The sequence below is a fragment of the Lynx rufus genome, unplaced genomic scaffold, assembly GCF_022079265.1.
Source record: "Lynx rufus isolate CCGP_SWC_20201006 ecotype Redwood Valley unplaced genomic scaffold, mLynRuf1.p SCAF_19, whole genome shotgun sequence".
NCBI classification, from domain to species: Eukaryota; Metazoa; Chordata; class Mammalia; order Carnivora; family Felidae; genus Lynx; species Lynx rufus.
The window spans coordinates 20269258-20284260 of record NW_025814833.1 but is presented as its reverse complement, the minus strand read 5'-3'; the positions used below and the strand labels follow the sequence as shown (position 1 = coordinate 20284260).

Below are 15003 nucleotides of genomic sequence, written 5' to 3'. Positions count from 1 at the left end.
TTTTGTAGCAACGTGGATGGAACTGGAGAGTGTGATGCTAAGTGAAATAAGCCATACAGAGAAAGACAGATACCATATGGTTTCACTCTTATGTGGATCCTGAGAAACTTAACAGGAACCCATGGGGGAGGGGAAGGAAAAAAAAAAAAAAAAAAAAGGACGTTAGAGTGGGAGAGAGCCAAAGCATAAGAGACTGTTAAAAACTGAGAACAAACTGAGGGTTGATGGGGGGTGGGAGGGAGGGGTGGGTGGGTGATGGGTATTGAGGAGGGCACCTTTTGGGATGAGCACTGGGTGTTGTATGGAAACCAATTTGTCAATAAATTTCATATATAAAAAAAAATAAAATAAAAGAGGACCAAAAATACATTGCAAATTGTGAATAAAATGTTTGCTTGGGACTAACCTTGAAAAAGTAATCGAAATTATATAAAGCATTTACCTTACATTTAACAAAGTTGCATTTATAATTAGAACTGGGTACTACTTCTCAGAACAAAGATTTATTTGATGCTGATTTTTACTTTTCTTGTACGTACATGCAATTTTTCTGAAAAATTGTATAGTAACATATTATACCCTGATTTTTTTTTTATTTAAATTCAAGTTAGTCAACATATTGTGTTGTCTTGGTTTCAGGAGTAGAACCCAGTGATTCATAACTTACATATGACACCAGTGCTCATCCCAGCAAGTGCCTTCCTTAGTGCCCATCACCCAGTTTCTTATGGTTTGCCGCCATCTCTGTTTTTATCTTATTTTTCCTTCCCTTTCCCTGTGTTCATCTGCTGTGTCTCTTAATCTCCACATATGAGTGAAATCACATATTATTTATCTTTTTCTGACTGATTTATTTCACTTAGCATAATACACTCCAGTCCCACCCACATTGTTACAAATGGCAAGATTTCATTCTTTTTGATCACCAAGTAATATTATATATATATAATATATATTATATATATAATATATAATTATATATATAATATCATATATATGTATATGTGTATATATATATATATATATATCACATCTTCTTTATCCATTCATCAGTTAATTGGCATTTGGGATCTTTCCATAATTTGGCTATTGTTGATAGTACTGCTATAAACATTGGAGTGCATGTGTCCCTTCGAGCCAGCATTTTTGTATCCTTTGGATAAATACCTAATATAGCAGCTGCTAGGTCATAGGGTAGTTGTATTTTTAATTTTGTGAGGAACCTCCATACTGTTCTCCACAGTGGCTGTACCAGTCTGCATTCCCACCGACGGTGCAAAAGTGTTCCCCTTTTCCGTATCTTCACCATTTGTTGTTTCCTGGGTTGTTCATTTTAGCCATTCTAATAGGTGTGAGGTGGTACCTCACTGTGGTTTTGATTTATATTTCTCTGATGAGGAGTGACGTTGAGCATCTTTTCATGTGTCTGTTAGCCACCTGGATGTCTTCTCTGGAAAAGTATCTATTCATGTCTTTTGCCCATTTCTTCACTGAATTATTTGTTTTTTGGGTGTTGAGTTTGATAAGTTCTTTATAGATTTTGAATACTAACCCTTTATACTATATGTCATTGCAAATATCTTCTCCCATTCTATTGGTTGCCTTTTAGTCTTCTTGTCTGTGCAGAAGCTTTTTATCTTGATGAGGTCCCAATAGGTCAGAGTAACATATTATACCCTGAACTTTTAAAAACTTTTTCTGTGTACTCATTAATAGGGTCATTCTGAAAAAAATATTCAAGGATTTTATCAGTTTTCCATAGGACTCTATCTTCATTGTTCTGGTCAATGTTCCCTTAATCAACAGTTAACTGGTATATCTCTGCAAGATTCCCACTTGTCATTGATTTTACAAGTAACTGCCAATATCATTTTCATTCACTTCATGAAATTTTGCATCTTTTGTACAATTTAAATTTTATTTTTTTAACGGTTATTCATTTTTGAGAGTGTGAGTGGGGGAGGGGCAGCGAGAGAGGGAGACCCAGAATCCAAAGCAGGCTCCAGCCTCTGAGCTGTCAGCACAAAGCCTGATGTGGGGATCGATCTCATGAACCATGAGGTCACAACCTGAGCCTAAGTCGGACGCCTAATTGACTGAGCCACCCAGGTGCCCCTTAAGTTTTACATTGTGATAAATTTGAATGTGTCTGCATTAATATAATGGATTATGACTAGGATATAATGGAAAGAGAGGGATGCTACTATTTTTCATAGAGGGATAATTAAGTGGGTGTTAATTTTGTACAGTTAATTAGTGAATATTTTTGCATTTTTGTTATGTTTGATTCTCAAGAAACCTTGAATTCTTGGCTAGCAAGGATTACCTATATATAATTGGTAGGATTGTTGTGTCAAAAGAAATCATACATAAAATTATGTATCACAGTGCCTGAACCACAGTTGGTCATAATAGTTGCCATTATTACATTTTAACAATTGTAATAACATATATTTTATATTATTTCATATTTATGCCTTATTATACCTGACTTGATCTGATTCTTTAATGAGAAAAGGTTTAGATAAGAAGACAGAAAAAAAACGTGGGTTTACCAACCTCCATCAAGAAATAGAAAGTACACTTTTATTGGAGATATGCTATGGTTACTTCTTCACCTTTAAAATAAAATAAGACCTTTATTGAAAAGCCAGTTTGAGACAGAAACAGTGTCCATGTATTCAGCTGTAAAGATATATCAGTTTTTGGAAACTGAAACTCCTATAAGGGGACTTAAGATTATGTTTTCAGTGCTCGCTGCGGCAGCACATATACTAAAAAAAGATTATGTTTTCAATTCATGGACAGAGTTAAAGAGAAGTAGCAAGGTAATAAAATGGAGTTAGAAACATATTTCCCAATGTTCTAAGAGAAACTAACATGAGCCATAATGTTTTTACTTTGTTTTAAATGGAAACAGGTCTGCTTGAACTTTTGACATAAAAACACTTACTATCCTTACTGCAATTCTAGGGGTTTGCTCATGGCCTGCTGCTACCTAATAAGAAGAGGTTGAAGAAAATTGAAACATGAATCTCAGGAGATGAGTATATATGTCAGGTGTTTTGAGTTAAATTTGTATTTCTGTCAATAAAAATACGTTAGCACATGTGAATGATTTCTTATATCTAAAATTTTTCTTTACTTTTTTTTAAACACAGAGCTGATGATTTCTGTAACAGCTTCAGCCTTATATTTCAAAAAAAACTCAATACAATAAAATACTGTGTGTTACTAACATCAGTTTGTAATCATTGTGGTTTGGTTTGCCTCCATTTTATAATAGAAATGTGCAAATCAGGTTTACTAAGGACAGACATTAAGCTTTGACAATATAGCATATTTATCATTTATTGTCTTCTAAATTATTATATTTTTCCTAATTTAAGTGGGTTGTTATCAAGATCAGACTTAACAACTGAGGCTGCATCTATATGATTAAAGTGCCACATGACAAATAAGTTCAGTCAAATATGTCATATATACAACAAGAACATAAAATAAACCATCAGCTGAACCACACTTAATATTATAAAAGTATCAACACAATACCAAAGACATTCCACAAAACTGTTGCATAATGACACTCAAAATAACTGGAAAATATAATGAGTTGAATTGTTTCTTCAAAATCAGTTTCCCTCCTGGACACAAGTATTTCTTTATGAAATTATCCCTTCTGTCTGTCCTCAGGCCTATATATTCAAATCATTCTGGATTCTTTTCTTTCTCGAGAGGCTCAACGATAATCTGGCTATGAAATTCATGACTTTGCTTATCATAAATGTTGATTTGCACCATCTCTCCTTCGCATTCCATCAGTCACCAAGTCCTCTTTTATTCCCCTTGTCACAGCCTTGTTCAGACCCTCACCACTGCCTCCTTGGATAGTTGTCATGATCACATGATCTCTTAACTAGTTTTTTTGCCTTCAGTCTTTCCCCATTTACTAGCCAGTAAACTTCATAAAACACTATTTTGTACACGTTACCCTCTCTTTAAGTCCTTCAGTGGCCCCTAATTGCCTAACAAATAAACCTGTAATTCTTCAGTTTCACATATAAGGTCTCTCACAATCTGGTCAAAATCTTCCTATACGCCTCTGCTTTGCAGAAGTGCTCTTCTCTGCTGTCTTATTTAACTTCTTACCCTAGCCTGAAACCTCTAATGAAACTACAAAGATTCTATGAAGGCTAACATGTTTGTACCACTGCTTAGTGTTTCCCCCAGTTACCTTTCAGCAACTAAGGGTAGTGCTGTCAAATCCTATTGTAAAATTAACATTTACTACCTAGCACATTTGTGGACCTTTGTATGATACTTAATTCAATATATCATTTCAATACAAGTATTTACTATAGATGCACAAGTAGTTTAGACTGCAGCTGTCAATAGCAACTGTCATACCGTTGGTTATTTTGACCTCTCTAAAACCTTAATACACTGGGTGCCCTTTGATTCAAGGAAATATACTGAAGTTCAGAAATGTTTTTCATGGCACTGTAGCAAATGCATTTCATGGCACTGTGTCAAATGTATCTCTCTTATGTTTTGTTCTGTCATTTCTAGTGCCAAGTTGGAAAGCCAAAACATTATTTTACAGATTTCTTACTACCAAGCAATGCCATAACCTTTTTTTCTTTATGTCTTATGCTGCATCTTTCTTGCAGGCAAAATTAGCATGAGTTTTGAGGTTTACCAATGGTATCAATACAGTCTAATCAAAGTTGTATTTCCTCTGATGCATAGTCGTCTTTATAGCAATCCAGCTCTGCAACAGTCTTATAAATAGTAGTGATTGTGTTTTATTATAATTTCTCCAGTCCAGATTGATTATTTAATATCCAAAATTTACAATGAAAGTGAATCATTTAAAAGTAAGCTGACTGTTCAATGCATGTTCACCATTTTCTTTAAATATAGCTTGGTGTAAATTTTTCCACGAACTGTCAAATAAAAATATTGCAGTGAAAAAAAATCACTTTGTGCTGTTAAGATATTGTTTCCTCAAACTAAAACACTAGAAACCTGACTTTTTTTCTTCTTTCACTTCATAAACAGTGAGAACAAAAACAGGATAAAGCCCATAGCAACAAGATATTTCTTTTACCATCTGTTTGATTTGTGTTGAGTTTAAATTGCTTGTATTTTAGAAAGGAATCTGTTTTCTATCTTCAAAAGGATGCAATCCAACATCCCTCAGCTGCTAATTTTTAGCACTTAGAGGTCCCCTTGGGCTGCTGTCAACTACAACTTATTGCACAGGTACTTTTCACTAAACTCATTATAAAGTGATTAGCCTCCAGCAAGATAGTGCAAGGCTACAGCCTGCTTGCATTATATGTGGCTTTGCAACTGAATTTTGTACTATCAAATCTCATCAGATAGTGAGTAGAGAATGACTCTTGGGATTCAACACATGGAATTTGGAGAGGGATCTTGTCACTTTTCCTTTAAAACATAACTTTCCCCAAAGATACGCGCACACATACACAAATACACAGGCACGCACATGTGTGCACACATGCACGTAATGTACATCATTAGTTTAAAATAGATGCCATTCTCAGCTAGCATCAAACACACTTTTAAAACCCAGGAATTATTTTTCAGTTTACTCTTTATTTTTTTAAGTGTTTTTATTTTTATTTTAAAAATTTTAATGTTATTTTCTAATTTATTTTTTGGGGACAGAGAGGCAGACAGACAATGAGTCGGGGAGGGACAGAGAGTGGGAGACACAGAATCTGAAGCAGGCTGCAGGCTCTGAGCTGTCAGCACAGACCCACAAACCGCGAGATCATGACCTTAACTGAAGTCGGACACTGAACCGACTGAACCACCCCCAAACACCCCTCAGTTTAATCTTTAAATCCAAAAGCTAATTAAGTAGTTCTACCTTGATTCTATGAATAGTTATTAATTTATGTAAGGGTGCTGCTTTTTTTTAGCACATTTAAGTTGACAGTGCTTCTTACCTTAAGGTTCCAGTGTTAGTCAATATTTGGGTCTGATAGGCTGTCTCAGTCTCTCCATTGAAACTAAAATTAGTTATGCAGAGGCAAGGATTATTAGAAGTAGAAGGTTTAGTTGGTTATTCATTTCCAAGCCTCCCAAATGAGGTAGGTGTAATCCCAGCTCTCATATTCACCATGGCCTGAAACTAGTGCTACAATGTAGTACTGAACAGTCTACTAGAAGCTACCTCAACTACATTGTCCAGTTTATATTCTTTAATTCCTGTCCAGCTCATATGGTAAGGTTAAGCTCATAAGGCACCTGTAGAAGTTTCCAAACATAAGAAGGAAGCTTGTACAGTTATTGGAAAAAAACACATAACTTCACATTCCAAATTTTCTCATGATATGACAACTTCAAGTATAAAGGCTAACTCAAAACAAATGATCTACTTTACATATAAAAATCTAAAGTTATTTCCTTATTTGCTATTTTGTCTGTGGCTTAAGCTGAACTATTTATTTTATAGATGGGACTGATTTTTTTAAATGCATAGATTATTTGCATATGGGTTTCATTTTGCAATAAAATTCTTTTGCATATGGAATTCATTTTGCAATGAATGGGTTGCATTTTGCAATCTCTCACCCTTGCTCAAAGATTCTGACTCACTAGAAAGTTCTTATACATTGTCTTTTCACAAGGTACTATGTGAAGAAAGCAGGATGTGGTAGATTAAGCACAAAGATTTTAGTATCAGATTCCTGTGGGCCGTTGTTCCTTTATTTTCAATATGAAGGTAATGCAACTAACACAGGTTGTTATTGTGAGGTTTTATTTTATATATATATATATATATATATATTTCAACATCTATTAGTATGTATACCCATGTGTATATTTTTTCCTGGTACACAGGAAACACAAAAACTGTTATTATTACATGTTAATTTTATAATTATTGGACTATATTTATTTATTAATATTTGCATTTGTTATGAAATATATTAATCCAAAAACAAATGATTAGTGATGTAATTTAATGTGTAAAAAATGCATCCTAGATACAATATATATTTTTATTCTCTACACTTCTGATATACATATCAATATAGATATATAGATATACATATGCCACTAATAATGTTTTGATACTTATAAAAAGTGAATTATGGGAGTAATTACTTTCTCAAATGAAATAGAATATTACTCCCTTCTAATATAAAAAATGAAATAAAAGTATTCTTTAACTCTCCTGTTAGAATCACAGATATTTTTGGCATTCACTATGTATAAATTCTTTCATTTTTTCATAGGTTTCCAATCTATCTTGCCAACCTCATCATGTACCACCTCCCAATGAACCCTAGGCTCCAGCCACACTTTTATAATTACTGTTCCCTGTGTACTGTTAACAGCAAATTATTTCAACTATTTTCTTATACTGAACCATCCTTGTATTTTTAAAATGAACCCTGGGTTTGATGACTAACTCATAATTGACTTAATTTGATTTTTAGTTAATGCTTTTGCTTCAATATTTGTGAGTCAGACAAAGCTATTGTTTTCATTACCAAGCTCTCCTTGTTAGTTTTCAGGTATTAACATGTGTTGTTTAAAAGAAGAGGAAGAAAAGAATGTGGAAGCTTTTCTTCTCACTTTATTTTTGGGGGCAGTTGAATAATACTGGAATTATCTTTTGCTTATAGTGTTAATAGAATTTACCATGTGAAGCTATCTTGGCTGACTTTGTGGGGGGGGGGATAGGTAATCTGACAATATTCTCCATTTATTACAACATTATACTTCACTCTTTTTAGTAGGGATTTATAAGTATATCATTTGAAGTTAAAATGGAAAGTTCAAAAGTATTAAAAGCCAGAAATTATTCATAATTTTGACTCTGCCAAGTGGAATTAGAGGTAGAGGTTTGGACAGTAGGATGAATTTTTTACTTTTTCTTTAAATCTTTTTCTGTTATGTATTGTTTTTATATAAAAAGTAAAAACCACTGTTTTAATTTTAATAAAACTAGTTTAAATATCTTTAAAAGATATTTTCACCAGCTGTATGAACATAGTTACGAAATTGGACGTACTTACTTCATATGTTCTATATATCTGTATTATTTGAATGTTTATGGTGAATTTGCATTACATTAGCTGTCCAAAAAAGCTACAATATGTGGATTAAAAATGCAAACTCCTTAGAATACAAAATTCTTTGTTATCTGGCACTGCACTGCCTCCCTTATTTTTATCTCTTACCTATACCCACCCTCATTCGAGTCATGTTTACCTATGTACATGCAGTTTAACAAAGCATATCTTCACAACCTCACACAATATGTTTCTTTTATCTGCAGTACCTTCCCTAGTCTCCCTGCTTTTTATTCTAGCTAACTCTTACTCAGCCTTGAAACTTCAGCTTTTGAAATACACCGTTTAGAAACTGGGGTCCTGTACACCTCTGTGTTCCCATAGAATGTGATATCCTAACAGATTATCAGACTCTACTGCAATTCTCTATTTACTTCTCTGACACTCATTTGATTTTGAATTGTATGTAGTCTGGTTCTAGAGCACAGAGATAAATGTTTGGTTAATCAATGATATATGTTTGTTTTATACACATACCTACATGTATGTATATATATTTCCAAACCTCATTCCAGTAGAATCTTTGCTTTTAAATTGTTACATGTTTATTTTATACACTAGCCAATAACAAAAGCAATGTCTTAGGTAGCTTTGTGTGTTCTAATCCCATAACACAATTACTTTCACATGTTAAAAATTTCGTTGACATACATATAGTATTTTTAACCATTATTTCATGCCTTGATTCCCCACTGTATATTCATATCTCATAAATAAATAAAAATTTATCATTTTACTGTGAAAAAGACCCTAATATTCACCATTAATGACTATTTAGTTTGTCCTTCTACCAAGTCCTTATAGGAATGTTATAGTATTGTAAATTATATCTTGGCCTTCACCCAGGAAGTAATTATAGAGGGAGTTTTGAGAAGGTTCAATGTTTCCCCAGAGAGAAGAAAAAAACATAATGACTTTGTAACTCTGTGAATTGATTCTCCAGAAGTGGAGACTAGTTTCCATTGAATTTTCAACATTTCCCTATTGTTTCTCATGTTAACAAAGAACACATTGATTTATTCAATTTACATTGAGCACGAACTATGTGTCAGGCTACACTAAGCCTTGGGAATACATTATTGCACATTAAAGATCATTTATAAAATACAGATCAGCATTATTGACACAATATTTTGCTATAAGTTGCATAGCAACAGCAGCAGAAATATTAGCAGCCAAAACATATTGAGTACTTAATACATACAATGTGCCATTTATAGCAGTCTAAAGATAAAGTTGGCCCTACCTTCACCGAAACACAGGGAAGGAGGTCCATCCAGAGTCTCTGCCATCTTCCCCATCCCATACAAACTCTCAGGTACTATCTTTGACATGTTTAGGCTCCTTACATTTAAAACACAATTAGTCCTTATTTCTCAAGTCACTTAATTTTGAATACATAGTTTCCTTGAACTGTTAGAAATGTTAGGACCAAGAGATGGGGACCAGATTTAAATATTCCAATTATATGGGATAAGCCAAAGAGAACTCAGACATTTATCCAAGATTAGCTTCCTATTTCAACCTCAAGTAACATATTGCCCAAGGCAAGGCAAATCTTGCAAGTACAGTAAAACCTTGGATTGCGAGTAACTTGTTCTGCAAGTGTTCTGCAAGATGAGCATACATTTCTAATAAATTTTAACTTGATAAACAAGCAATGTCTTGCAGTATGAGGAGTAAGTGATGCCAAACATTGCATGATCACAGCTAAGCCACTTTTACATAGTGCTTCTATCTCTCTCTTGCTGAGGGATTCTGGGTATTCATCTCCCATGCTCAGGTGCTCAGTCTCAGGCCGTAGTGTTTGGTAGAAATCAGTGATTTTTGCTTTTCCATACAAGAGTAAGGTTAAGAATGCTTTGCTTCATTCTAGGTAAAGCTGCCTGCAGATATAGACCCTTTCCTCTGCTGCCTTATTGCCAGTTACTTAAATACAGTATATGACAAGAGTTTATTAATACTGTACTGTAGTCAACATCTGTGTGAGGTCCCAATAGTTAATTTTTGCTTTTAATTCCCTTGCCTTTGGGGATGTGTCAAGTAAGAAATTGCTACAGCTGAGGTCAGAGAGGTCTTTTCCTGTTTTCTCCTCTAGGGTTTTGATGGTTTCCTGCCTCACATTCAGGTCCTTTATCCATTTTGAGCTTATTTTTGTGAATGGTGTGAGAAAGTGGTCTAGTTTCAACCTTCTGCATGTTGCTGTCCAGTTCTCCCAGCACCATTTGTTAAAGAGACTGTCTTTTTTCCATTGGATAAAAAGCTTCTGCACAGCAAAGGAAACAATCAACAAAACTAAAAGGCAACAAATGGAATGGGAAAAGATATTTGCAAATGATATATCGGACAAAGGGCTAGTATCCAAAATCTATAAAGAGTTCACCAAACTCCACACCCGAAAAACAAAGAATCCAGTGAAGAAGTGGGCAGAAAACATGAATAGACACTTCTCTAAAGAAGACATCCGGATGGCCAACAGGCACATGAAAAGATGCTCAACGTCGCTCCTCAGCAGGGAAATACAAATCAAAACCACACTCAGATATCACCTCACACCAGTCAGAGTGGCCAAAATGAACAAATCAGGAGACTATAGATGCTGGAGAAGATGTGGAGAAACAGGAACCCTCGTGCACTGTTGGTAGGAATGCAAATTGGTGCAGCCACTCTGGAAAGCAGTGTGGAGGTTCTTCAAAAAGTTAAAAATAGACCTACCCTATGACCCAGCAATAGCACTGCTAGGAATTTACCCAAGGGATACAGGAGTACTGATGCATAGGGGCACTTGTACCCCAATGTTCATAGCAGCACTCTCAACAATAGCCAAATTATGGAAAGAGCCTAAATGTTCATCAACTCATGAATGGATAAAGAAATTGTGGTTTATATACACAATGGAGTACTATGTGGCAATGAGAAATAATGAAATATGGCCCTCTGTAGCAACGTGGATGGAACTGGAGAGTGTTATGCTAAGTGAAATAAGCCATACAGAGAAAGTCAGATACCATATGTTTTCACTCTTATGTGGATCCTGAGAAACTAAACAGGAACCAATGGGGGAGGGGAAGGAAAAAAAAAAGGTTAGAGTGGGAGAGAGCCAAAGCATAAGAGACTCTTAAAAAATGAGAACAAACTGAGGGTTGATGGGAGGTGGGAGGGAGGAGAGGGTGGGTGATGGGTATTGAAGAGGGCATCTTTTGGGACGAGCACTGGGTGTTGTATGGAAACCAAATTGACAATAAATTTCATATATTTAAAAAAATAAACATAACATTTTTCCATAGTATAAAAAATGATGTTTCAAGGAATAAGATACAACTAAAACGTAAGACATTTAGGGAGAAATAGAACAAAAATTGAGGAAAACATTGAAAACAATTTTAAAGTATTTTTTAAAAACCTAAAGAAATAAAGTAATACCATCTTTATGGAAAAAAGAAAAACATTTGTGTGAGCATATACAATAGCCCCCTGCAGAAAAAGGTTGAAAAGAAAAGCAGTAAGAAGGAGATGATTATGGTGGAAGTTAAGAAGGAAATCATTGAGAAATATGAACGAGGTATATGAGTGGCCAAAATTACAAGATTTTGTAAGAAGTCTATGTTGACCATTTGCACACTATTAAAGAAGAAAGAAGAAATAAGGGGGCTAGATGCAGCAAAAGGAGTCACAAGAATATCAAAGCAACCACCATGTCTTCTGGACGATGTAGAAAAGTTGCTTTTGGTTTGGATAAATGAGAAGCAACTAGCAGGTGATACTGTGACCGAGAACTTTATCTGCAAGAAGGCAAATGCCTTGTACACCAACTTTGTAAGTAAACTGCCAAGTATGTCAACAGAAAATGAAGAAGTCTTCAAGGCAAGAAGGGGATGGCTTGATAACTTTAAGAGGAGAGGTGGCATCCATAGTGTTGTGAGACACGGACAAGCTGCGAGTTCGCATGCTAAGACAGCTGAGGCATTCGCTGAGTTCCAGAATATCATCATTTCCAAGTTTTACCTGCCAGAGCAAGTCTTTAACTGTGATGAGATGGGGCTTTTTTGGAAAAAAAGATGCCTAAGAGGACATACATTACAGAAGAAGAGAACGCAATGCCTGGTCACAAGCCCACAAAAGACCGTCTCACCCTCTTGTGCTAATGCAGGCAGGGATTTCAAAGACAAGCCCCTGCTCCTGTATCATTCCAAGAATTCATGAGCCTTCAAGAAATGCAAGGTGCAGAAGAGTCAGTTAAATGTTATGTGGAGGTCCAACAGCAAGCTTGGGTCACTCATATCTTATTCATTGAGTGGATCAATGAGGTCTTCAGTCCTGCAGTGAAGAAATACCTTTTAAGAAAGAATCTGCCCCTCAAAGCCTTGCCGGTTATGGATAATGCTCCTTCTCATGCTCCAGGCCTTGAGGATGACTTACTGGAGGAATTTGAGTTCATTAAGGTCAGGTTCCTTCCTCCCAACACCACTCCAGTCCTCCAATCCATGGATCAGCCGGTCATTTTGAATTTTAAAAAGCTTTACACCAAAGCACTATTTCAGCAATGCTTCGAGGTGACTGAAGGAACAAACCTTACCTTCCGAGAGTTTTGGAAAAATCATTTCCACATCGTGAACTTCCTCAAGATGATCGATAAAGCCTAGGATGGGATCACCAAGAGAACCGTCATCTGCTTGGAGAAAACTGAGGCCTGATTGCGTTCTCGGACATGACTTAGAGAGGCCTGCTCAATAACAGGAGCTGCCAGTTGTCAGTGAAATCATAACCTTGGGGAAGACCATGGGACTGGAGGTGAAAGAGGATAAGATTCAAGAGCTGGTGGAGGAACATGGCCAGGAGCTGACCACTGACAAACTTATGGATCTGCATCGCAAGCAACAGCAAGAGGCTATGGAGGAGATCTTGTGTGCAGAGGAGGAGGAGGAAAGGTGGAGGAATCCCTCACTCCAAATGAGATTAGGGAGATGTGTAAAATGTGGGAAACAGTACAAAATTTGTAGAAAAGCACCACCCAAATAAGGCTGTAGCACTGCGAGCGATGAATCTGTTTAATGACAATGCAATGTCACACTTCTGCAAAATCCTCAAAAGGAAGCAAAAGCATGTGTCATTGGATAGGTTCCTTTTTAAAGTGGCATGAACAGAAAAAGATTCCATTGAGCCAATAGATAGCAGTGATCCGTTAGTGATAGTAAAAGTCGTCTTACACAATAACCCCCTTCTCTTGTCTCCCTCACACCAGCCACGAAGGTTTTCAAAGGTAAATGCAAGTTATTTATCTTTTTTTTATATTTTACATTTTCTTTATTATTTTGTATTATATTACAGTATTGTAATCATTTTATATGAATATTTTTGGGTTGTGGAGCAAATCATCTGAGTTTCTATTATTTCTTATGGGAAAATTCGCTTAGATATACAAGTGCTTTGGATTACAAGCATATTTCCTGAATGAATTATACTTTGCAAACAAGGTTTTACTGTATTTTCTGTGATCTGTATAACAGAAGATACCACACTTGAAGGGAGAACAAGAAAGTAAAAAACAAAATTACAGTGGAAGATAAAACAGACTCTCCTCAATCTAGTAGGATATGGAAAGGGAGAGGCAATGTTTAAAATGATTTCAGGGGCGCCTGGGTGGCTCAGTCAGTTGAGCATCTGACTTCAGTTCAGGTCATGATCTCGTGGTTGACAAGTTTGACCTTGCATAGGGCTCTGTGCGGGCAGCTCAGAGCCTGGAGCCTGCTTCAGATTCTGTGTCTCCCTCTCTCTCTGCCCCTCCTCCACTCATGCTCTGTCTCAAAAATAAATATAAACATTAAATTTTTTTTTACTAGGCAAAGAACTTTATTAATCTTGTTTCAAACTTTATTCCCAGGCTTCTTCAGCTTAATTAGCTGTAAAGAATGAATTGTATATAAGCAAAACTGAAAAGAGCTGCAGTGTCCAAGGGGCTTGGGCTTAAAATATTAGAGATCTAGATTTTATCAGATTCATGAACAAAATTTTTAAAAAGCAGTCATAATATAAAATAGCAGCTCCCAGTAACTTCTTCAAGTTTTATCATCTTGAGAAGTTGACTCAATTCAGTTTGCTTCATTCTTGGAAGCTTCACCAAAATTCTCCTCAAGATCTGGAACTTCATCATCACCATCCTCTCTGTTAGAAGGTGGTGCCTTTCCATCCACAGATTGGGCAGAGCTTCAGCCAGCTTTCTTAAACTTTTCAGACTGTCTGCACCAAGTTGGTTTAAGATACTGGGAAGCATTTCTGTCAGCTGCTTTGTCTCAGCATGGCCTGTAATGGTGAAAGTGTTTGCTGCCAGGGACGCCTAAACTTTAGGGTTGTTAAAGTGGACCACTGTTCCTTGGTTTGTGCACATATTCACTTCTTCAATACCAGAGATATTGTTTACCCCTAACTTCTTTAAGGAGAACTGAAGTTTTTTATCATCTGCTGTAGCTGTTCTATGAACCACCTTCTTTCAGCAAGCAGTTCCTTTCCCACCAATGTGTACTTGTGCTTGCAGTTGGCGAGTTTCTCTTGGTTCATGATAGTTTCTTTCATCTTGTTGGAGCAGAAATGGGACCGCGTGAGAGACTAGGGTTGGTGCTCAGGGGGTCTCGGGTGGACCAGCTGAGATTCAACATTAAAAAAAATTTTAATGATTTCAGTAGTCACTTTTTCTTTAACCTTGCTAATAATTACCAGGAACATGTGATGACATTTTAAAATATTTAAAGAACTAGTCTTTTTCCACTTAACTTTATTTTTGTTGTTCAGAAGTTTCCAGGTTCCCTGAATTTTTATTCAGAACTTTGAATATATATTATGTAATGTTATATTAATAATATATGAGATCATTGTTACCAAAACCTGAGTT

The 15003-nt window shown here is 35.8% G+C and overlaps 1 pseudogene; it reads right to left on the bottom strand.

Moving 5' to 3' along the window:
- Positions 1–14070: 14070 nt before the first annotated feature.
- LOC124514008 (transcription factor BTF3-like) lies at positions 14071–14672 on the bottom strand (annotated as a pseudogene).
- Between the last annotated feature and the right edge of the window lie 331 nt (positions 14673–15003).